At 36.6% G+C, this 25,762-nt stretch overlaps 1 protein-coding gene and 1 long non-coding RNA gene across 4 annotated transcripts in view; one reads left to right on the top strand and one right to left on the bottom strand.

Annotated features, from left to right (window-relative positions):
- Positions 1–25,762, top strand: part of LOC126914738 (mannosyl-oligosaccharide alpha-1,2-mannosidase IA-like) — a 588,982-nt gene that overhangs the window by 447,844 nt on the left and 115,376 nt on the right. The window contains exon 1 of one of the 3 annotated variants that reach the window (XR_007709787.1): positions 22,293–23,891. The exons of 1 other annotated variant lie outside the window; for it this stretch is intronic. The gene's annotated coding sequence lies outside the window, so the exon portion shown is untranslated. Of the gene's footprint in view, positions 1–22,292; positions 23,892–25,762 lie in introns of those variants that run through there. One more of the 3 variants, XR_007709786.1, reaches the window with a different exon arrangement.
- Positions 359–4,349, bottom strand: LOC126914905 (uncharacterized). Its single transcript, XR_007709925.1, has 3 exons — positions 4,208–4,349; positions 1,718–2,082; positions 359–1,652 (listed from the first exon to the last, which is right to left on the bottom strand). It is a non-coding gene; the product is annotated as an uncharacterized LOC126914905 (long non-coding RNA).

Below are 25,762 nucleotides of genomic sequence, written 5' to 3'. Positions count from 1 at the left end.
TATCCTTGGAACGTTAATCTTCTTAAAACCACGCGGCAAGTATTATGTGATTAGTTGCCGCCTTAAATTCGTCCCAGCGTAATCTTTGTATAAGAGGATTTCCGGTTTGCTCCCGTGGTGCCGCGTATTAATCAGTTATCGAACGAAACAGATTTGTTCCGCTCGATTGTGATATCTTTACCACATCTGCTTTTTTATCGAACGATTATATGGCTGACGAGTTTCTTGAAATTAAATATGAAGTTAATTCCTTCGAGGAGTGTGGTATAATTTTGGTATTTCTACTTAATGATTACTGTAAGATAATACAAAACATTATACTGCCATTGCAAGTATTGTAAATATAGATAATCTTGTGAAAAAGATAGCACAATTTATATTCTTCAATTGTTAAAAATGTGAAACGCGAAACATTGGTTTAATTGTTTTTTGTATTATTGTACAATAGAGTTGAAACATTCGTTGATTTTTGTACTCAAAAGAACTCATAAATGAAATAATATTTTGAACAGAATGAAGAATTCAGAAGGTCCCTTACCACATCAATTTTCTAAAATTCCAATCTTCCTGGAGCATTTTTAATAATTTGGAATTGAAATCTCTTATCATATATTGGAATTTACAAATTTTAAGGAAGCGAAACATTTATTGCGCGATGATTTTCTAAATACTATAATATCGATTAATTGTAATATCATATTTACTTAAATTATAATATTTGATAATATTCATCACTTCTATTCTCTTTATTTTAAGTTATACGAGCTCTTAAGTTTTCTTCAGAAATTTTATGGTATAAGACGAATCAAATTTCTGAACTTTTGTTACATTTCCTTAATGAAACAAGTTACTATTGAAATTAGGAACTATGTACACATTCCACTATACCTCGATATGTCAGTAAATGTGACGCGTGTGTAAGTTTATTAATGTTTACCAAGGCGCAATTTCCTATTGGCCCAGGGCGTTTCATTAGCGTTAGATATCTCAAGATAGTCGCGATGTCACATGAATTACCAAACTGTCTCTTGTGCTGAGATGGGAATGATCACTTTTTGCTATTATCCTAATCACTTCACTTGTATATCTTGTATTATTAAGATGAAATAGAGAATTGTTGTAGGTACCCGATCATTAAATACACGTAACACTTTCGATGCAAGTATTGGAATTTATATTCGGTACTCGGTACGCGGAACCTATAGCCACTATTAATAATTTTCATAATTGCAGAATTTACTTTTCAACTGAAAACAATATTTATATTTTAAATAATATTTCAGGAATATCATAATATCCTCATAATTACCTAAAAATCTCGCTGATCCAAAGTACCAATTATCAACGCAATAATCAACCTCTAATACCCACCTCTTTGCAATCACAATATAAACAGGTAACTCGACGACCGTCTCCAATAATAATCAAAATAATTATATCGTTGTCGCTACCGCCGCTTTTAGAAGAACAAAAGCGCCGACAACGCGGTTCCCCCGTTTAAGCTTCGTTCATCCTGGTCTATGGCCCCATGGAGGAAGGAACAATTTAGGGGCGGAAATCATCGATTACTACGCAAGGATTAGTGGTTTGATCCTCGGGCCAAATCTCCCCTACACGCCATCGGTATATCTTGCATGCCTCCCAATATGACCCTAAATTAGATAGATTCTGCAGGCTTAACGTTGCGAGAGAACTCGACTGATTTGTCTGCAAATACCTTTATCCCTCTCTGTTTCCCACTCTTCCTACATTGAGTTTCTCTCTCTCTCTCTCTCTCTATCTTTGTCTTCCGTTTACGAGCAAAAGTTATATTACCCAGGCGTTTCCCAACGTCACCACGCCGACGAATCCGCGCTAATTTCGAGCGAGCGCCTGGGGATCCTTGGAGAAGCGCATTTCCGGAATTCGTGAACCCTTTGATGTCGAGTAAAGGTGGGCAAGGAGATGGTTCGAAGAAGAGATTCTCCTGTCGAGATAGGTTTTTGCTCGTCTACTTGATGCGTCGGGTACTTTAATGGATGATTCATTCGTTCGCTCGTGGAATCGTTGTTTTATCGAGGGTGCTAATTTCATTTCGTCGAACTGAAAGTTTATAACCACGTTAATGTATTATGTAAAAGCTGTCTTCGTAGTAAATTGTAATAAATGAGTTGAATTACTGTGCTTAGGAATATTTCATCTAATGAGATCGAATCTGTGTATACAAATGAAAAAGCATTTCATAGTTGATTTTAATTAACTAATTCTCCGTTCATTATCGTTCATTAATTCGTCCATTATCATTGTCTTTGATTATATTAACTTAAAAACCTAACTCCATTAAATTACACAACGGATTCCCTAGACCACAAAACAACTCCAAACGCTGCAACAACTTTAACAAACTTTGTTCGCCCTAACTATAAAGTTGAACTTGATTAATTAATGTTCTTCGTTTATTAACTCCTTCGTCATTCATCTCCTTATCCTTATTACCTTAAAAATTCAATTTCTGTAAATTATACAAACTCCCATCCCAAAGTAAAGAACAGCCACTACAACCGCGACAATTTCAAAAAACATACAAACTTCACCCTAACCATAAAGCGCAAACTTTCATGGAGTTGATCTTGCTTCGCGCAAAAACGCGCATCGTTAATTAACGTTCTTGCATGTCGAAAGAACGAAGGCATCGGGTAATGAGTCGCAGCCGACAGAGTTCCGGCAATCCGTAATATTTACCACAGGGGTGGTTCGCTGAACTCCACGATCGCATTGCTTTCCTGGCTTGAAAACGCCGACCACCGCTATCCAGGAGCGAAATCTGTTTAAAGGGGCTGTTTTGCAAATACTCCGTGGGAGGATAATACGTAGGGATATCAGTGGAATGATGAATGCGCGTAACAGCTGCTACAAGCTCATGTGGAACGAGGACGCGTGACATCCTGCTAAAAAGCTTCGACGCGTCGTCGAAAAAGCCACCCTCTTTTTCATAGCATTCGAGGGTTAAACGAAGGCGACAAACGACCAAGTGATTAAGCCAGTTCTCCTCTGTTTTTTTTCTCTTCTCTCTCTCTTTTTTTTTTAAGTCCACACTAGAGGGGCTTTGATTTGACGATGCTTCGATGGGTAGACACGCGAGACGGGCGTGTCTCTCGGGGAAATGTGAAAAATCGATGGCCCCTTTTTAGGTTCGTGATTAAAAGAAGCAACCACTGCGTGACTGTCGAACGCGTTATCCGGTCCTCTTTGGCACGCGACACGCGACACGCGACTGTGTGAGATAGTAGTAGTGAGAGTAGGTGAAAGGGGTGGTTGTTGCGGTAAGGTGAATCGGTAATTTTGATCGAAGATAGGGGAAAGACTCGATATTAAGTTTCCTGATGCACGGAAACTCGAAACTTGATTGCGTATGAATGGAATTATGATCGTTGGAAGTAGTAGTTTTGGTAGAGAAATCTGTATTTTGATGATTCGATGTAGTTAAGTGAAAATGGAGGAAGAGTTTATCGTAATTAGAATGTTTTAATCTTTCGGTAATGTAACATGAGAGGGAACACGAAAGAGACTCCAGTAAATCGTTATATTACTATAAATTTCATTGAAATACCTTCTTAAATATTGTTATGTGTAACACAGTAATTGTAACACAATATTAATAATTATTATTAATTATTATTACCTATAAACATCTTTGTGTGTGTCTGATACAAGTAATGCAATAAAATTTGACAATAGGAAAATAATTATTATCTACATTTTTCAGTCTGAATTCTTTTCCATTTTATTATATTGTATTATATTTATTAGAAGGCTAAACGATCAAAATTTTAATAATCTTCAATTTAGATCAGATTTATATTACAAATCCTAATATTTGCGTAACAATTACGATGATATAGTTCTACTTCCGTAACATACTTGCAGTTACTAATAGGTTATATTTAACAGTAATACACTTGACATTTAACGTTTGCTACTGCTCACTAACCTATATTTTACTTTATAATAACGAAACAATAAAACGATTAATTCACACGAAAATCGAGGCACGATTGAAACCGTCAATAGAGTTCACAAGTTTCACTTCGAAATAGAATCAATAATATTTACATTCTGCGAAACACTGTTCTCGTTCTCGAATATTGTACAATACGTATAATTGATGCATGTAATCGAAATTCATATATAATACGACATACAAGTAAGATACATGAACAACACTTACATAAAGAACGCTGTCGTGGATAGAAGATCTTAATTGATTGCACAGTCTTGATTTTTACACTTTATTTGCACTAAATTACAAACGAATTGCGCATAAAAGAATTAATATGATACGGAACGTCCACTCAAAGCGTTGTACGTTGCGAACTCTGCCGGTAGGAGCCGGTTTTCACATACACGAGTGATTTCGTATATCTTCGGCCATGTTCGACATTTTCCGAAGAAAACATCAGAAGTGCGTGAATTTCGTACGTTGACACAGAATGAAATGTTTAGTTTTGGCAAGTGTGACACGTAATGTGTAGTTTTATTAATTCATTTTTTTCGGAAGATGTTTATTTACATGTAATTAATTTCTTATCATATATAAACTGTACCATGTAATATTCTGCGTTTATAAATCGTTAGTTATATTATACATAACGTTTGCTTACATAGCTCGATATATTAATTTATGTAATTATATATGGGAATGTATAAAGAAGTTTCAAACGTAACTTTAATGAAAATTTAACCTCGATTACAAAATGTCTGCGTAAACATTTTAGAGTATTTTTTATTTTTAATAAGACTTTGGTATTTGATGTAGGTTATGAACTTTAAATTGCATACATTCCTTAATAAGAGTATCAGTATGTCATAAAAGTATCGTCGTGGTATATATTCTATTTAAATTACATGAATTATTCAACTCGATTAATTTCTCAACTCTTAAAAGTATTATTTTTAAAATTTCATTAACGCTGTAATAGGACGCGACTCTTATATTGATAACATTTGGACCAATCTGGAAATATATATAAAAATTGCATGATATTTGTTACAAACATTAGCTAACCTAACCTAACCTGACATTCTCCGTCTGCATTTCTCTTGCAATATTCTTTCTTTTCGTCAAAATCGTGACGTCAGTCACGAAAATCTAGACATACCAAAAAATCTAAAAACGTAAGTATTTACTTTTGCCATAAAATTATTTATTCAGATTCTTACATATGAATACAATTATTATTAATATATTTCTAAAAGGAATTGCATAATTTTTAATATTTAACTCTCAAAAATCTGAGCATAAAATTATATCATAGATTGCAGAATTTTTAATTTTTTCAACGTCAAGGAAACAGCAAGGCATTATTGATATTTATGCAGGAGGAGAGAACTAGGAAATATTAACATATTAATATTAAACCTACTATTTTTATCACGTAAACGTAACAGATAAGCGAATAAATTGCGTTACATTTTAACAATATCTGCCGTAATGTATCAAATTTGTATAACTAACGATTTTACTAGAACATTTTATATTTCAGAAGTGCGTGTAAACTGACTGTGATTTCGCGTGTAACATTTTATAACTGACTGTAGTTTCGCGTGTAACTTATCCAAAGAGGGTTAGAACAACGCGACAGCGAGCAACGGTTAGGATATCAAAGCCCAGTTGCTGAGCTGGTCCACCGGGGAGCTCGGTAGTCCTGATACTCATGACTCAGCACACATCGCGGTCCTCTCGACTGTCGTATTTCTGTCCCAAGTTTACACATCGCGATCAAACACCGTGATTCTCCGATGGGGCCTTCTCCGACGCTCGCTGGATCCATTTCCAAGAATTGTTCGGCCACTGGCGAGCGCGTAATCCGTCTCGCGACAGTTCTCTCAGCGAAGTTTCAGAAACTTGCTTGTTATCTCGAATTTCTCGCCAGCTTTGACTCCATTGAAAAATTGTATCGAGCTCTTTGCTCGATTGAATTTTTACCGTGACTGATGGTCGCTTTTTACTCTGATCTCGCGATGATTTATTGCATTTGTACACAGTCTGGATAAAATAAACGATTGTAGCAGGCAAGTGGTATGAAATAGGTTTGTTGTATTTTTGAATTTGATTTTATGTGAATTTATTGAGTACACTTGATAAGCTTGTTGATTTTTATGAGAATTGTTTTAGAAAAGAAGAGACAAATTCGTTCATAAGAAATTTTTGTGCATGATAGTGCACAAGTGTAAAATTTAGTAACTATATTTATTGGGCAATAGACATGTATATAAAAGGGATATGTATTGGACAAACTTTCTTAACTTCTCGTCAATTTCATCGCTTTCTTGAGGAAATAAGTGAGTCATAACGATATTTCATTTATATACCAGTTTGTACATCATGTTTTATGGAAAGCACATAAATTAAGACAACCTATAGAAAAGAGCGCTTGTATATAACACAATACCTCCTTAGGTAAATCCACGCGTTTCCTCAACAAATCTTATCAACATTTACGAGGTTCTTCGGAACAGAAAATACTTTGGCATTTCGCATTTGGCGCACTTTCGTGCGCCTGTACCTTCGTGGCCCATTGTGCCTTCAGTTTCCTTTGTGAATGGAGTACCTTACAAAGAAGTTTTCCCTCTTTCGCATTGTTGCTCGATGCGCGTGGAAAATGAAAGTTTAATGCTAGCCAGCGTTGTCCATGGGTCCGTTTGCACAAGCTGCACTCGTAATGGAACTTTTCGTTTGAAAATTCGCCATCGTACAATGCTATACTATCTGCAAGGTATTCATTCTAGCTACATAATAGAAAATCATCGTTATCATCTTCGATTCTTTCGACGCTCAAATCTATTATCTTCTATTATGAAGAATAATGAACTGTTGGGATTTCTGTGTTTCATTTTCTTTGTACTCTTAACATCTTTCAACAGTGCTGTTTTCGTCGAATCTGTATGGCACAATATGAAAATTATATTTCATCGCATATTATTAAAATATGGATAGTTTGTAAATATTTGGTTTTAGTGTTCAGTATATCAAATGTTACTATTTTTTGTGTATTCTACACTATTCATAGAGAAAGTATTATAAAATTTGAAAGGAAGGTATTTTAAAAAATACAGATGTAAAAGAGAAGTGAGAAGAACAGCAGGGTTAAGATTAGGTAAATACATTTCTAAGGATAACGAAACGTAGGAAAGTCTTGTAGCTTACGCCAGTGAGTTGTTATGTCATCGTAATATCACGTTTAAGACTAGGAACAGATGCTAATATTGACTAAGAGTGATTATCAGAAGAACAAATTGGCTGAAAGTCTACTAAAAAGACAGAGTAAGTAATGTGCTTATTTGCTACGTAAATTCTACTCTAAAATTTTAATAGTTCAGAATATTTCCAAGGAGTAGAGAATCCGAATCTTTTATAACCAAAACGTAGGATATAAATTTTATTATTGGGCTGTGATCCTGTTCAATTTTTATACTCTACGTGTGAAGTCAATTTTATTGCCAGAAATAAAATCTGCTGTCTACGTCTCACCATAGCACGCACTAAACTCTGTTCTTCTGTACCTGTCATATTAAACTTGCTACGAAATTTGTGATGTATACTATAAACATATAAAATTCGTATAATGTTCCGTTATTAGCGTGTACCATAAATCTAGTCAACATTCGTAAACTTCTACCGTATTTCTTAACTAGTTGTAATGAATTATTCCTTGGTAGAATTTGTGGTACTCTAATAAAAAATTTTAATCTGGATTTATAACCGATAGTTATAAAACTCGATCTAGTTGAAGATTACTGAGCCATTTAAATCTCATTCGGATTATTGAGATTACTTAAATTGAAACAATTCTAAATCTCTTTACCAGTATGCATCCTAATACTTACTAATAATTTATTTCCAAAGCGAGTAATAAATTATTAAATCAAATTCGTCCGAACCAAACGAAATTAATAAATTGGTACAAAGATTACCAAAGATTATATAATCTGCACAAGATTTCAGCTTACTGTATTACTTGAAAATGAAATTATGAGAATACTTCTCATGTCTGAGTTAAGAATTAAGAAACATGTAGAAATATATCGCTTACGTTAAGAGACGTCCTGTTAGAAGTTCAACAATTCTCCTAATAAACCTAAAGCTTAACGAGGCCTGGCGTCATGGGCCCCATTATCGCACTTGTCGTCTCAATTGTACATCTTGCAAGACCTTCCAACTATATGGTAAGAACGTGGCTAATAGCTCGCAAAGACATGGCACAACTTTCGCTGCTGATGTTAATTTAACCCGTGACACTAGCCATAAAAATACTCGCATCATTAGCACGATCTAATGAATTCTGATAAAGTTTTCCTGTTTGAAGAAAGAAATGGTGACGAAATCATTGGAATTTCCTTACAAGAATTACGATGTTAAAAGATAAAATTCAATAATGTGAATGAACTAAAAAAGATTGTAAATGAAATGTGTTACTGATGCATGGCCAGTGCTTAATGAATTAAAATACTTCCTTCGACTTAATTGCAATAAAAATGCAAGAATTCAACTCCTTTAAGCCAACCACCCATATTTTCGCGTTTGTGACAAAGAAACAATAGGCGTTATCATTGACAGAGATCTGGCATTCTTACTATCCAACATAAGGTTCACTGACTTTTAATAGTTCACGCATGGGTGAAAACAAAAGCAAGCTCTTGTCGCTTCGTTAACAGGCTCGCCATGAGCCACAGAGCATGGCTGTATCTATTAAACCAAGTAAGAACGAAAGTAAAACCGAAGTTCTGTATAATTACGTGGAATTATGTTACGATTACAAGAAACCAGCAATTACAGTGCAATTATACAATAGACAGATAATTAACCGGACAAATGAGGGAAATTGATTGCGGTCGGTCCGATAAATTGCTATCTATATATCTGTTTCGATTGTTCGGGTAAACTGTTACCATACCTTGAGCACAAGAACTTTTGATTACATGTCTAGATGATCAAGAATTAGAGCACAGTGTTCACGTAATTGGAATTGCAGATGCTTTATAAATTAGTATCGTGTGTGGTCGCTTACCATTGATTAGCATCATACAGAATATTTTTTATTCATTTATTATTAGCATGTGGTCCTGATACTTCTATAAAGAAATGTTTCAAACAAAAAACTTGTTGGTATCAAACGAATAATTTATTGATGTAAAAGAAATTTTCAAAAGTATTACTTTGTCAGAAGACAAAAATCGTTTCGTATTTTTTTAATTTATTAAATGAAGAAACGAAGAAATGAAGAAACAGTAGTGAAGTTTCTTTTACATGTTACGGAACTAAATGGAAATCAATGCTCGAAATGCTCTTATTCATGGTACTATTTATCAATTAACATTCTCTCATATTTTCACGAATATGAAGAAATAGTACACACTGAATAAGAAACGATAAATCAGCTACATGGATCCCCTCTGTTCAAAAATCAAAAGGTGGAATGCAAACAATGAACGACGCGTATTTTGTTTTATTTTAAATGAAAATATAATATTTTATCAGGACGTGATACCAGTTTGTTTTTCATTTTATTTCCGCTTTACAATCGAAGCTAAATGTTTTTTTTTCGGGATCAAAAACAAATAGAGATCGTTGTAAAAGAATGAAATTAAACAAAATGCAAACTTCCTGTGCCGTATGTATTTCTGATATACATTAATTATTAGAATAATTATTTCCCGTATTTTCATTTACACGAAGAAACTTCGAATATCGTGAAATAACAATTCGAATAGCAAACGAAACAACAAATACGGTAGAAAATTTAATCTGCACGAAAATAATCCCTCCTCCTATGTTCTCGTGTGAACATTTATTTCCCGACCAAATGGAAAACCATCTACGTTGGAAACTGTTGTCAAAAGTATCGAAAGTACGAAATGGAACAATGTGTGCACAGTGCAGCTTTTAAGCTACACAATTTTCGTTTATATACAATATTTTCGTAATGGAACCAACGAAAGAAACGTGCAATTTCCATGCATATCGGGAGAAATGAAATTTCTGTTTTTTTAAAGATACGAAGAAATTCGGACAGTTGTTAAAAATATTGTTGAAGATATTCGTGTTTAAATAGAGCACACTTCTGGCAAATAGAACTATTTCGTTCCTATACAATATATTTAGTTAATAAATATTAGGTCATCCCATAAGTTCGTTCCGTTTTTCGAGCGGTTATATATGTTAAGATTGTTTACATACCTTTCAGTTTCATGAAAAAATGTAATCCCCCTCTCGTTGTACAACTTCTTCCCATTTTTCAAGTGCATTGGTCCCTTATCGCCGTTTATAAATCGACACATGAAATGTCATAAATAGACACACAAAATTCGGCACGAACTTATGGGATGACCTAATATCTTTAAATAAAATTCTGAGAAATGAGGCGCTGTCAGGATACTATTCTTATACATAAATTGTATAAAAACTTGGACCACTAAACAAGCATTAAACATTCTATGGAATATGACGAAAAAGTCATGAAAGAGTCAACGTTCTATAATTTTCCAGTATTAAAATATAATATAAAAACATAACATAACAAAAATGTAACAGACTCATCTTTCAATCCGTAATTCACAATTTTTCCATCAAACGATCTTCATAATTCTCTACATGAGATGAATTTCACCGTTCAAAAATGTTCGTGCTAAATGATGAAGGATAATGAACGCGTCGGTATTTCCCTGTTTGCGTTCATTTCCGCATTCGATGGTTGCTTACCTCTGTAGAAGAGAGCCATATCGTATGTGGGTCAACCGATTAGCCTTTGATTTACGGAATCAGCATACAAACATCATAGGAAAGGTATTTGAGATTAAATGCCATAAGCATCGAAGCTTTAGTCTAGCCGATGATAGGATTGCTCGGTACGGATAAATTCGACGAACTGGAATTCCACAGGATTCCGGTTTGACGCACGCTGCTGACAAAATACTGTCGGTTAGTTCACTTTAAAACATTCATAAAACTTTTATTCTATATGAATCAGATTTATCGGGAAAACCTCGAAATTTCTATCGAAACAGATATCGAAACGAATAGAGAATAATAGGAATAACGTATACGGCCTGTTTTGTATCCTATTTATTTTTCCGACAGTTCATTTCTTGTCGTTGACCTGTATCTGCATATTATCGTCGGTTACATTTACATATTATTTGTCGTAAATATTTTGCCAAATTTGTATGCTTATTGCTATTATTAGCATATTTAAATATCGCCCTATATAAATATTTATTCAAATTTTGATATTTATTCCGGCTTATTCGGCGTTGACATTTTATGCAGGAATGTCATCGCCGATAATCGAAATTAGAATAGTGATCATTGCAATTTCGTGTAAAAACGAAGCAACCAATTTACATATTTTAAACTAAATGTATTATATTATAAAACAGAAACAAGCAAGTTACCTCGAAAACGAAATATGCATAGATACAATATAAATATACTGAAACATTTTTGCGAACCACTATATATAAAAGATTCGTTCTACAATATTTTAATGGAAGAAAATTTGTAACATGGATGAAATCTTTCTATACAGATTACTTCTGTAACAAGTCTCAGGAGAAATATCTTCATGAAGTGTCCTTCGATGGTTTTTGGTCCAAAAATGTGAGTATCTCGCGGGTCGTGTGAATATAAAAATTTCGATGTCGCAAAAATTCGTCTCGATCTAACTGTTTCTCAGACTCGAGAGATATGGAATCATCAAAAGCTTTTATCGTTGGCATTTCCACGACATTGTGGCACTCGTAAAAAGGACACGCGCGTCTCGTCGCGTCAGGAGTTTTTTTATTGTCTCGAGCTGTCCTAGCGAGTTGCGAATTGCGATTGCGTTGCAAAACCGTAAGTACCAGTTTACGTTTGATGTTTTATTTGCTGGGTCAGTGTGTGGTTTTAAGGCAGCACATCATTATTTCCCACCTTTGCGACTTTTCTACTGACACGGTGACTGGTTGTTAGCTATTCGCTGTAATAACACCGTGTTTGATGTAAAATATTAAAACATCATATACTCAAAATAACTCGTAGATCATTTTACATATTGCTTTAGCTTTTACAATCACTCTCTGTATTTCTGTACATTTCCTTTTAATAATTAAAAACATGTACGAAATCATATGAAATTAGAGGGCCGCTTTCTGTATCAATTTGATTTTTATAAACAAATTTTCCACTGAACAAGAACACAAAATGTTTACAACTATTTAAAGATACAAAGAAATTCGTTCTATAGTTTTTCAATTCCTTTCCTTTTGTTTTCTTGATTAATATAATATAAGCATTTATATCAACGTCTCCCTAATTGTTCTGAATAATATACATTCATAAACCATATTTAGCAATCTCCAGCTATTGATTGAGATCAAGATTGGAATCGGAAATAAACTATTACAAGTTCAATCAGTATTTGTCAAATCGCGACCGTAATCTGTATATTATAAGATAGGAGTTAAAACTTAAAACGCTAATAGCCGAATAATACCACATACGTTTTGGCACATGATCGCATCCGACTTCTCCATACGATATTACCTAGCATTGCAAAAAAAACTTAAGCATAACACAGCACTTTCATTGAACGGAAAGATCCAATTCCTGATCCGGCGAGATTCCATCAGCGGAGTTTCCCCTGGCCAGCGGCCGTTTAATCGAAAATTGTAAAAGCTAAATTAAAATCGAACGTAGGATCGGACGAGTTCCTCGCCGGTAGAAAATAGAATTCCCGAAAAAAATCGTGGAAAGTGGTGTGTGAAGTATCCGTTCGCGACCGCGTTCCCGGACGAAAAATTTCAATCAGGGCCGCTGGCGCGAATAAAGAGATAAAAAGTAGGAGGATATAGAAAATAAAAAAAAAGTACAAGAACGGGAAAGGAGGGAAAAAAAGGAAAGCGGCGAAACGAATCGACCAAAGTCCCCGTTGCACGTGTTAGCTGCGCGAATTTACATTTCCATTAAGATTCTCTCTCGACCATGCGAAACGACCGACGCTGAAACGGAAGGGCCAAAAACTCGAAAGAGAGAGCCGGTCGCGCGCCACCGAAGTCACCACGGCTTCGGTGTAATAAAGTGCCATGGAAATCCTTTGTGTTCCGCGGGACGCATTCGTTTAACTTTGATCCTGCTAGAACAGACTCGATATTTTCCTCCTCTTCGTTGCCGTGGTTCAACACCCTTTTCCGTCCTCGTCCCTTCTTTTTCTTTTTTTCATTCTCTCCCTCCCTCTCTCTCTCTCTCTCTCTCTCTCTCTCTCTCTCTCTCTCTCTCTCTCTCTCTTTCTCTTCTAGCTCGATAGAATCCAACTAAAACGAAGGGTGGTGACTCTCATAAAAAATACAATATTTTTCTTTCATTCGGCTGTTTTCTCTTCCTTTCTCCATTTGCCCGGATCTGTAAGTTTAATTCGACACGGGAGTCCAGAAGGGCCGAAGCCACGAGTCGTCTGATTGCTTTGCTCTTTGAGATTTTAATATGAATTACAAACCGCCGGTTATCCTTCTTTTTTATTCCTTTTCGTTCATTTATTGCTGGCTCGGCACCTTCTTTTATTTCTTTCTCTTGGATCTTCAGGTGTTTTTCTTCCTTACCATCGATGACTTAGACAACTTGATCTTGATACAAAGTGAATCTAGTCTGTCCGATATTAAGACGTGAATCATTGGCATCTCATTTACGGCTGTCAAATAATTTTTTTATTACAATCTGATGAAGAATGATCTGTAGAAAATTCAAGTTGAAGCCAGATTATTTAAAATGTATGATTCTAGTAGCGTAATTATTAGATTACAGGTATTTATACAAAATTTACAAATGTATAGAAACGTACGAAACGCGCATGATGTACAAGATATACAAAGTATCCACAAAAGTATGAATTTGAACAAACATCAATAGCCAAACAACTATACTTTGCATTAGTCAGAGAAATCGTATATGTTGGCAAGCTCGTTTGTTACTACATTACAGAAATTACATCGAATAGAAACAGAAAAATATCAAACTGAAAATACCTCAGAGAACTATCATGCACCTGAAACTATTTTAAAACGCAACGAGTTCAAGCCATTCTGAAAGTCCATTCAATACCCGCAATTACCCTTCGAAATATTGCTAGGTCAGCATTCTCCACTGGATTACACGAGCAACGTAAAATACCACTTTCAATTGTTCCTGCAAACCAGCTAATTCCTGGTCATCAACAAAGCAAGAATTATGCGTTGGTATTATTGCAGTTGCAGTGGAACATCGGTTCTTTACGATAAGTGACACTAGATAGCTCGAAAACAAAAGAGAACATAGCCAACCGAAGGAAGAAGAACCAGACGAAATCGCGAACGAGCTGAATGTACAGTCGGCGATAAAAATAAATGTACACGCTGGACAAATGGAAATAAATGAAAGTACTATCGATGAAGTTTCGTTAAATGCGACTTGTTCATACAAAAATATAAATATTAATTTCAGTTATTGTCTAAGCAGTCTATAAACTATGAACGTATGTAATAACTAAAATTTAAGTATATAACACAAGTACTAGTTCAGTGAAACTTTATCGATATCCACTTTCACTACCCACCCACATATTTTTATCTCCGACTGTATATCATTTAGCTGGAAGCTTTCATTTGTCTCTAGTTTTTTAATCGTGAATTTGTACAGCCTATTGCCATTCCGGAGTGAAGCATTCCCCGTTGTATTCCACTACTTTCCCCTCGTGACTGTCGTTTACTCATTCACCAACACGCACGTGTCGTCCTCTTTGTTGGTGAGCGACGCCACGACGCCAGTTAACCCTTTTGACTCTGCACGCCTCTTTGTACCAGACTGCCGCTTCTTTCTGACACGTTTGCTGGATTAATCGCGCCATTACAAGGACAGGAAATGGCTTACCGGTTAATTGAGCGGGTAGTGGGACGTTTGCTAGAGCTTCCGCAGTATGACTCAAGGCGACTCGCGTGTCTCATGCTCGTTTGTTTCGATCTGATCGAGTACGTTTCGAGTGATAGCTATTAGGATCGTGGATTTGAATTGAGAATAGAATTTGAGTAAAATTTAAGAATTTAGGTTGTTATGGTATTTGAAAACGTTTGGGAGGCAAACTTTGTAGGGATAACTTAGGAAGTTGTAGTTCTTATATATAAAGTTCTGTATATATAAATATTAGATAGGTCTGAAAAGTTTCTTTCGTTTTATGAGGAAATAATAGACGCACAACGTATTTTGTTTTATATTATTTTGTCGAATTACGTACGATCCATTTCGTTCTGTTGAGATAAACACCGCGACATTTCACAGACTTGGTTTCACGTTTGTATGAAGGTGCATTGTTGTAAAAAACATGTTTGCGAAAGAAAGACACTTTTCGGACAACGTAATATAAAGCATATAAAATGTAATTCGTCCTACTTAGCCAGCGTTCCAAAGAATTGAGTTATTTATTTGGTAGAATAATCACTAAGTGGAAGATTTATTAATTATATTGAAATAAATTAACATTCGTTCGAAGAATTCCTTTTGCGAATATAATATTTGATAAAGTTGAAGGCTTTTTTTCATACGATGCATCAATATTTAGTATGCTCGCATAAGACGATCGATTTAATTTCGTTTTTCCTGAAAGGATGGTAAACTCACGATCCTGGTAGAGACTGTCGATAAAACTTAATATTCAATTTCCTTCCTTTCGGCAAACGTGCTTGAAACGCTTCCTCACTTTTGCAACGCAATATCGGCAACTTGTCGCCACACAGAAATCACTCGATGTAGTTTTCTGTATGTTTCATTCGGTACGAGAAATTTATCTCGATCCCATAGGAGCACCTGTTTCTTTTCTCCAGTTCCTTCGAGTGGCTTCCATCGCATTGCGGTATCGGGGTAGAATATACGCGGTGATGTCGTTTGCCTTCCGATCTGCTACCAGCACTCGTTTTTTCGACCGTTTCTTCAACTTTCAACAGAAAGTTTCTGATATCAGTGACGCTGATTCTCCTTGTTCAAAATACGTATGTACACGATTCTCCCCATATATCAAATTACGTCACGTGGCATAAGGTAATCTCCGCAATATAAAAACGATACAGGAAGAAAGAAAAATTTCTATAAATAAAATGTAACACAAGAATGACGAATAGAAAACTACAAGATAAGACAAGAATATGAAACAAAGAATTTCAGTAACAGGCCATGTAACGTAAAGATGTTGTATTTTCGAGCTATCGCGGGGAGACGCGGTCGCGAGGAAACGCGTCAACGGGAGTCGTAAATTCCCGTTACGATTGTAATAATCGACACCGCGAATAGTTCGATCCCCTTATTTCGGTTAGGATAATAGGGGTGGTTGTTGTAGTATAACACTGTGATTCACAGAGTTATAAAAATATATATTTCCAACACTTTGTACAATCACACAAATTAGTAACGCCGTTGATTAAGATACAGGTAACGAAGAAAAGGATTATTGATTGACTAGCGAGACACTTTGAGCCGTCAGAATTCTCGGACCTGTAGGTACTGTGAGAGCTGTAGGAACTCTCGGACCTGTAGGCACTGTAAGAGCTATAGGAACTCTCGGACCTGTAGGTACTGTGGGAGTTGTAGGAACTCTCGGACCTGTGGGCACTGTGAGAGGTATAGGGACTTTGAAGTTCGTTCTGATGTGATTACGGAGGAAAGCTCGGTATGGGTGTGCCCTTTGAACGAAGAACGCGGATTCGTTGATTACATTTTTAGTTAGGAAAGTGAGGGCAATGATCCGCGATGCCAATTGGTTATGACCAATGTTGGGAAGGAAGATAGGAGGAAGATGCCTCCTACCGGTTCATGGGCGACATTGTTTATGGAAAAAAATCCGGATTTTTCGTTAGGTAAATCTCCGCCTTTTGCGTTAGATCACTACCCGCTTTCTCCGTAATTCTTAAGAGCGCGTAGTAAACCCACGGATCTTTCTAAAAACCAGCCGAAAACACTTCTAGAATTAGAGTCTTTTCGGGCAAACAGACTGACTTAAACCTTATGTGCGAACAATGCAGTTAGGATTTCAAATTTATGGTGGGTCCTTGAGCCTATTGAGGGTTCGAAGGACGGCACGTAGATCGTTGGCTGTCAAGCCGCGCGGGATGGAGTGCAGCTGTCTTGCGCGGCGTAACAGATGTAGAAGGAATTCTAGCAACAAAAAGAACGATGAATTCCACAAGAAAAGTCAAGAAATTCGAGCAGTAGGAAAGCAATGTCAAGGTATCAAAATGAAAATGTCAGTAATAGAAAACAATTGAGACTGTCAAAGAAAGAATTCCAGCAATAGATAAAACCATCACGCGAATGATTCAATTACAATGATTAATAAAAAGGAACAACTCATCGAGATTCAACTAAAAATGAATTCCAATATACAACAGAGGAATAGAAAGATAGTAATACCACATTATCTACGTGTTCGATTTTCACTTTCTTCACTTCATGAATATTCCACAAAATAATCGTTTAACATTTGGACAGAGCGCGATGAAGATATAATCTCTATACGGTTAGGTGGCCTCGCGTGTTCCCAGTTATTAGGTCGAAGTTTGGCAAGCCGCGTCCGGCTAATCGTAAGTAGGTTCCGATAAACCTGTACGCGCTATATCCCATCTAAATTTCCTTGCTTGGTTTTCGCGAGGACGCGCCGGCGTGAAAACGATTTCCATCACGCACGCGTTCCACTCTTAATTTAAGCGTGAAACTACCGCCGCACCGCCTGCTAACTTACGATCCTATTGCACGACATGATCGCAACGGGACGTTTTCATTTCGGGATTAGCTTCGGCTGTTTTGCAACTACACGTTGGAATTAGTTTCCATTGCGATTTCTTGCGGACATGGCGGGCTCCGGTTCCTAGATAGAAATTCGATATTGCTACGGATAAAATTATTTAGAACCCTGGATATGTGAATATATTGGTAAATATTTATGCAATATCACGCAGTGTGTAGTTTTCGTATCGATAAAATTAACTGAATTACAAGAGATGTAGTCATTGAGTCAGAGATGGAATTGATTTTTTAAAATTCAGTTTTAGGGATAAATGGTCATCTAAATAGCGTATTACGAAATATGTAGTTTTAGGTTTGCAGATGGGTAGCATATTAGCTGTACTGATTTATTACGCCGACTATATAATAAACTTACGACGCATATTTAATATCGCTCTTCAAATCTCGATATCGTACTAGATATTACTATTTCTCATGGCGATAAAATTAGTTTATTTTTATTATTCGTTCAATAAAACAGCACTCTGGTTCAACATTTCAAAGACATGAATCTTCCAAAGATAGTATGTATGTTCTCACTATACAATATTTTCGTATAGTATCAAAGTCGATGATCCGGGAAATAGTTAGACGCTAATAACCGTTAGATCAGTGAGCTGTGTCCATTTATTGCTATTCACGATCCCGTCGACACTATGATTCGTCCATAAACGACAAGCCGATGTAATAGCTTATTTATCAGGGAAAACCGCATTGCAGCGACGTGGCAGGATTTTCAATGGACTCGGGATTGCAAGTTTCGCCATCGTGAGTATCGAGCCACTTTCATTCGCGTTAATGCAAAATCAAGATCAACCCCGAGCGACAAAAAGATGCGACTCGTGAAAAGCGTCTCCGATATGAATGAAATTCGACGGCCGGTCGTCTATTCAACGTTCCAAGAACTCTCAGCCCTTTGTCAGCCAGATATAATTCAAAGAATTTTCTTGCACCAGTTTACCCATATACCCGGCACAACGTCAGCTTTTATCACGGCTTGTTACAATGGATTCCTCGTAATTGAAATCTAATGCACTGAATTCGGATCAGCCAGCCGAGCAATGTCGATATTTTTTTACTTTAATTTCAAAGTGAATACGTGTTTTTCTCACATGTTTTTTTCCTTTTTATATTATTTCGTGTCCGTAGAATATTTGACAAATTTCGTTACGCTCAATTCTCAATCATTTTTCAAACGAATTTCATTACGACCTGATGCATTATTTCGTAGTTGAAAAGTCAATTATTTCGATCTCCAACAATTCCGTTCTGGAACTTGTAAATCTTGTAACAAATGGAATTATTTTGTTTAAAGTAAAATTGAGACGAGTGACTTATTAACTATAAATGTGATATCAGTTGCTAAAGATAATTAGAAATTGATTGTAATAAGGTTTGGGTAAAAAAATTAGTTGATCGAAAAGTGAACATAGAATTTAAAAAAAGTCTTAAAAATTTGTTCCTTAAATTTTTGTTCTTGTTTGAAATATTGGTTTAAGCATTTAAATACGAAATCCGTTAGAATATTTAGTGTTCCCCTTAATATTCTCAGTACGCAGTGTAAGCCAGAATCAATAATCAATGGTGATCCGTATTCGGAAACAGTTTCGTAACTTAAAATGGAACGTACACTTTGATTCGCTTGAAGAAGTTGGTGGAAGTTTGAAGTGGCGAACGGAGCCAAGTTGTCCAACTAATTGTATAATCGAATTCGATGATCGATCGGTTTTTCGTAATTTATACTTGGACAATTGACCCACTTCATGAAACGTTTCTCTCCGCTTTATTAACCACCTTCATCATCGTATTATATCATTATATGCTGCAGAAAATGGAAACTTCCATCTCGTCGCATACTTGAAATACTTTCTCATAATTTGCTTAGTAATTTATTCACACATTTAATACAATCCGAAAAAGTGGATTAATAACTTTTAAATATGGTAATAAAACTTTTAGCTTTATAAAATGAAAACCTTGACTTTTTGAGAAATTGAACAAAAATTGAGAAAGCTCTAGAATGTCCATCTGAAACATATTTTCTATATTTTTCTTTATCCACTACCACACTCAATTACAAAATTTTAGACATTTTTAAAATATTTAGAAACGCTATTGCAGAAGAAACATGTCACGTAATTATACTGACATTCGTCATATTTTGATATGTATCATGATTATATTGTATGATTTTTATCAAATTCATATTTTCAGGAGCATAATTGACACATAATTAAAAATAAAAGAAAACATATCCAAATAGTAATTTCTTTCATCTACTAAATAGTGGAACAAATATTTTCCTTTAAATATTTTTTCATATAACGCGCATTTTGTAAAATTCTTATAATCAATGTACATCTCAAACATGAGAGAAACCAGCAGCTAAAAAGCTGCGTATATACTGCCAACTCATTCATCCCTACAGAGAAGGAAGTGTAAACTCCGAGTAACCAGCTTGACCGCAGCTCCTACGAGCGGAGACAAATTATGTGACAGTTTCGAGCCAGTTAGCATATCGATAACGTCGCCAGGGTGTTCGATAACCGGGAACGTTCTCCTCACGAAAACACGTCGCCTTACTATCAGCATGCTCCGTACATTCCGCGCCGAATGCCGCATTCCAATTTACTTGAATGTAAATCCAAAGTTCGAGCGTCGGCTGCTTTCGTAACTGAACGTAAATTGAGCCCAGACTTGGCAAACCGTGTCGAAGTTCGATGACCGATCTTCGCAGTTCTTGCGCACCTGAACACCATCGAAAACCTCATCCATTGACCTGTCGAACGATCTCAAACTATGTTCGATCTGTATCTGTTAAGTCCAACAAGAGGAAATAACATTATAATAAGAAAATAGATCGTGTCTTTGAATAATAATACGTCTTTTTTATTGTTAATTATTATTATATCATATTGTTATAAAAAGAAGCATAACACCGGACGCGTAAGAAAACATGACGTAGGTGAAAATTCAGATTATCGTTCTTCGCTCTTATAATTAGTTTTAATTGAAAATTAAATCAGAAGAAAAAGATATTACAAGCTTTTTAAGTAACATCTTGGGCAGAATTCATTTTTATTTCATTAAAAATTCCTTTTAGTTATGAATATTCGTGACGTTTTGAAACTGAGTTTCGATGTTATTTTGAGGAATTGACTAGTATTATGGAGAATGTTTAACGGTATGTTAAATCAATAGATAAATTTGATTGTAACGTGAAGTTGTATTAGAATTGAGGAGGTACATTGGGTTGTTGATAGACTCGTGGTTTTGTAATGAAATGGTTCTGGGGTTTGGGCTAACTATTGAGGAGACTATTTGGTAGAAGAAAACAAAGAAACTTTTAATAGGTGAAATTGGAATTTCGATGCATTTGTTAGCAATTAATACGTTTACTGTATTCTCAAATGCCTCGATCTTGAAACTTTGTAATTCAACAAATTGTTTACATTCTTTATAGAAACTTCAAACCATCACGCCTAACAATGTCAAGTTTAAAAATTCCTGCTTAAGATACAATTTATCGACACATTCATCCACCACCCAAGAGGACACTTTTAACAAATTTCCCAGAATTTTAAATCCTCAAATTTATCTCCCTCAAAGATTTCACAACGCGCTTAAAAAAAAAAATTTCAATGTGAATATTGAAGTCTCGAACTCTAGAAATACGAAATTGTCAAAGTCTTTCGTCATTGACATTTTCACAAAGACAAACAATCTTCTATGATCTTCATGATACGTTTGAAAATATGAAGTTGAATGTTGCAGAACCTCGTTTCTCGGACTCGCAAGATACAAAATTATCAGAAGTTTTTATCATTCACGTTTTCACAACGTACATCTTCTTCCTTCCTCAATCTCCGGATCTTCTTCAAAGATTTCACGTTACGTTCGAAAACAAAAATTTCGACGTTAGAAAGTTTCAATTGTTAAATTCGGGAGATACAAAGTCATCAGAAGCTTTTGTTGTTCACATTTCCAGGATATAAATCTTTCTTCCTCGATCTTCTTCAAAGATTTCATCGACGAACTAAAGTATAATACTTATTAACCCTTTGCGGTCGTATGTTCAGCCAGCAAATCACTTTTACCATTTCGATCGTACATCTGCTCGGTCACTACAGCACTTTTACCATTTCGATTGTATATCTGCTGTCTAACAGCCACTGCTTGCGCATCTCTTCGTCAACGCGCTCCTTAAAATTTCATATAATTCTTAAAAAAAAAACTTTTTAAGCTGCTCGTTACATACGAGATTATATTTTATCAACGTTCGTGGGATGCAAATGAATTCTGACCAGCACGGCAACCATTTCCGAGCCCAATACGAGCGCAAAGGGTTGGACGATGGGACGCGTTCCATCACGGCGAGCAGTCGGAGCCGTAGTGCGCGCGAGTCGTGGCCAGCGGCAGCGCAAAGAAACGGTTCGTAGGGATTCGGAGCCGTTCGGCTCGACGAGTAGTGGCGCCGAACAGCGAAGTCGTTCGACTCGAGTCGTGTATGCGGCTGCAGTCACTCGTGGAATTCTGAGTCGTGTCAGTGCTCCGGCGGACGCGATCGCGCGCGAGTGTGTCGTACAGTAACGTTGTTTCACCGCTGGAAGAACGAAGTGAACGGAGAAAAGGGAGTAGAAATACTTAGAAGGATCTACCTACAGGTGCGTGTTTCCGGTGTGGTGAACGAGCAACGAAGAACATCAGGGACACGAGTCACAGCGATAATCAGCACTATATTTCTAACATTAAAAACGATTCACGCGCAAAAGGAAAATTCTGCTTCGCGTTCGTTGTGATCTTTTAACGTTTTCAAGAATTCGACCTTCGTTCCCAGAGGTCGCGAGGCTGTAAGAACGTACTAGGAAAACCATAGAATTGGAAATTAAAGTATAATAGTCGGACGAAGAGCATGTTCTTGGATGTCGACTTTTTCGTTGAAAATTCTTCTGCGTGCTATTAATAATAATCTTTCGAATGATTCCTTCTTTTTAATGGATCGTTAAGAAAAGTACGTACAATTAGTAGTTGAAATTGATAGCTTTATACGTATTGTCCATTTTCCGTCCTTGGCGGCTGTTACTACTGAATTTCGTACCAATACGCGATCTACGACACGCTTATCAATCGTATCGCGTTTCCATTGTGTTCCTCGAATACATAAAAATCTCGTCGATGAATCGTCGACGTTAAACGTGTAGGAAATATTTCGCGAGATCGAAAGTCTGACGACTACGTTATTTACTCGAGGTAGTCGCTAATAATTCAATCGTTGTTCTTATTTGTTTGATATTAATATTCAATCATATCGTTGCTCTGTCATACATGATTGCGGCGTTTCGTTTGACTCGCCTGTAACTCACGTTCGAGACACACGTGTCTGTGATTTCGCGCGACGGAAACGTATCACTGGCAACGCCGTCGATACGACGCCGAGTCTTCCGGCGCGTCAACGAAGGAATTTACTTGCTCGTGGGACCAACATCGCCAGCTAGGCGTTTCTCGAAGAGAAGTCTGAACGGTGTCTGTGCATTCGGTAAACAGGTTATGCGTGGTCGTGTCGCGACAAAAACTCTGCCAGGCTTAGTCGAAACGTTCGAATAAGCTCATTGTGTTTATGACTTGTTCGGTGTCGTGAATTACTCGTGACGATGTGCGATTAAGAAATCTTCGCTGAAATTTGAAAAATATAAACAAGCATCGTGCTCGTGAGAGAGTGCATCGTTATACGTATGTATGTGTAATACAGAGTGCAGAAGTCGCGTCGGTTAAGCCGTTCGATAATCCAGTGTGTTTGGCGAAGTGAAAACGTGAATGATAATTGGCGATAGACGAAACAGCGATTCGATATTCACATTTGGTGCGTTTAATTAAAGGCTTGTTCTTTCGTCGAAAGAAATACAAAAGTGAAAGAAGCTACGAAAAGAAGGAGAAGATATTCGTGGAAAGCTGCGGACCGTGATAAGAAACAGAATTTTTGAAGGAGTATTTGTGACACGTTCGTCGATATCCAGAAGAATACAACGATTTATTCGGCTGGTTCGTTTCAATCCTCATCCATTCGCGTCTCCAGAAACAGGTAAATTCATGCAACGATTACATCTTTTATGTGACGCGTAAATGTCTCTTTATTGAATGCTCGTCGTTCATGAGTTCGACTCGCGATTATCGGTTATTCTTATCTCACGACTCGATGTCATTGCGTTGATTCTATAGTTGGAAATTGAAAAGTGACGACAGATCAGTGCACGCGATCGAAAATCGATCGTTCTCTTCCAATGCTGCTTCTTCCACATGTACGGTTTCCACGTGTCCCGTGCGGATAGCGTAATTCACCAGGGAAATTGATTACAGGCTCGAGGTAGCGCGGATAACTCGTCTTCGTGACTTTTTCCGTTCGTTGCGGCTGCTGGCTTTGTTGTAACGCATTGTGGTTTCGGGATTAAACGAATATATACGGTTAGCCAACGGAAAGTGAATTTTCGTAAAACTTTTACGTTTTCCATTGTTTTGGCTTCTCCTAGTGATTGTTTTATAGTTGAGAACGAGTTATTTTAATCTGTCTCGCATTGCTGATCAAATTTATTGCAGATTAGTCAGCGATGTCTTTGTGCGAGCTTCTTTGTGTCGACAAGGGGAAATTCGTGTTGGAATTCCCTTGGCCAGGAAGTCTCGTTCGTGACCAGTTTACTCGTATTTAGCGTTCGGGAAGTGTATTGAGAAACGGAGCTCTCGATATCTTACTGGCTGTATCTTTCGATCTCGGAATTTCTCGACGCGTATCGATGCATCGATCAACGGAAGGAAAGAGGATAATGAACGTGGCTTATCTCGCCGATTTATTCAATGCTTCGCGAATCGATTTATTTCCCGATTTCGTATCAGACGATTTATGTCGGGGACAAGAAATCGTGGCTGTAAAACCGGCGATTGCGATATCTCCAGGCTAATTAACATTAATTTCGGCCGTTTCTTCGCTATACTTGTTTTCTTGATATATTAAATATTCATTTCGTACGTTGTTTGATAATTCCAAACGACTGTGTCTGGTTTTAAATGAAATTTACTACTGTTATAATATTTCAGTAGCGTGATACCATTAAATCAATATGTATGTAACATAGTGTTTATAAATGAGAATCACTGTTCAAGTAACAGCAGGATATCAGAATTTTGCTAGCCTGTAAAACCAAGTACAAATTACCTCGCATCGTTATACTGTCTCGTCTAACTTGAAAACAGGTTAAACTACTTACCATTACCACTCTGTGAAACACATCAAATATCAGTCTCGGTTGAAACGAAACCGTAAATAATTTCAACTAAAAGTGGTCCAATTTCAACTCTGTTCGATTATAAGCATCATTCAAAAGATCAAATAATCTCTCTAGTACTTTATAACTTCGTGTTTATAATTTCAAGGAAATTTAATTGTATTATTCTATTCGATAGAATAAATAGAAAACGAACTATCGCAAGTCTATTAGCTCTCAACGTAACATACTCCGAAACGATTACTTTTCTCCCGACACCAAACGGAACGAAGAAAAAAGAGTCTAGACATTGTGTGCCCTGAGTATGATCTCAAAAGTTCGGAATCCCTGGTCGACAGAAGCTTCTTTGGTGGAAGTGTCGGCCGAGAGAGGATACCGGTTACCAATGTCGACGAACTCGAAGAAGGTTGACCAAGGCCGTTTGGGTCTATTTATAGCGAGCCAGTAACGAAGTAGACATTTGCCGGGAATCGTATTTTCGTAGATCCTCGAGGAATGCTCTCGCGAGGGAGAAGTTGGACCCGATCTCTCCTCGGGAGTCCTGAATTATTTTAGCGACGCCTCCCGTGAGAGACTTGCTAGAGATTGCTCTTCCTCGCTAGGGGAGACTGACTCGAATGAACGAGAGATCGCTTTATCAGCGCCCACGGTATCTTATCTAGGAACGCAGGGAGCA

The sequence above is a fragment of the Bombus affinis genome, chromosome 3 (genome assembly GCF_024516045.1).
Source record: "Bombus affinis isolate iyBomAffi1 chromosome 3, iyBomAffi1.2, whole genome shotgun sequence".
Taxonomy (NCBI): Eukaryota; Metazoa; Arthropoda; class Insecta; order Hymenoptera; family Apidae; genus Bombus; species Bombus affinis.
Note: the sequence above shows the minus strand (reverse complement) of the source record. Positions and strands in the feature narration are given on the sequence as shown.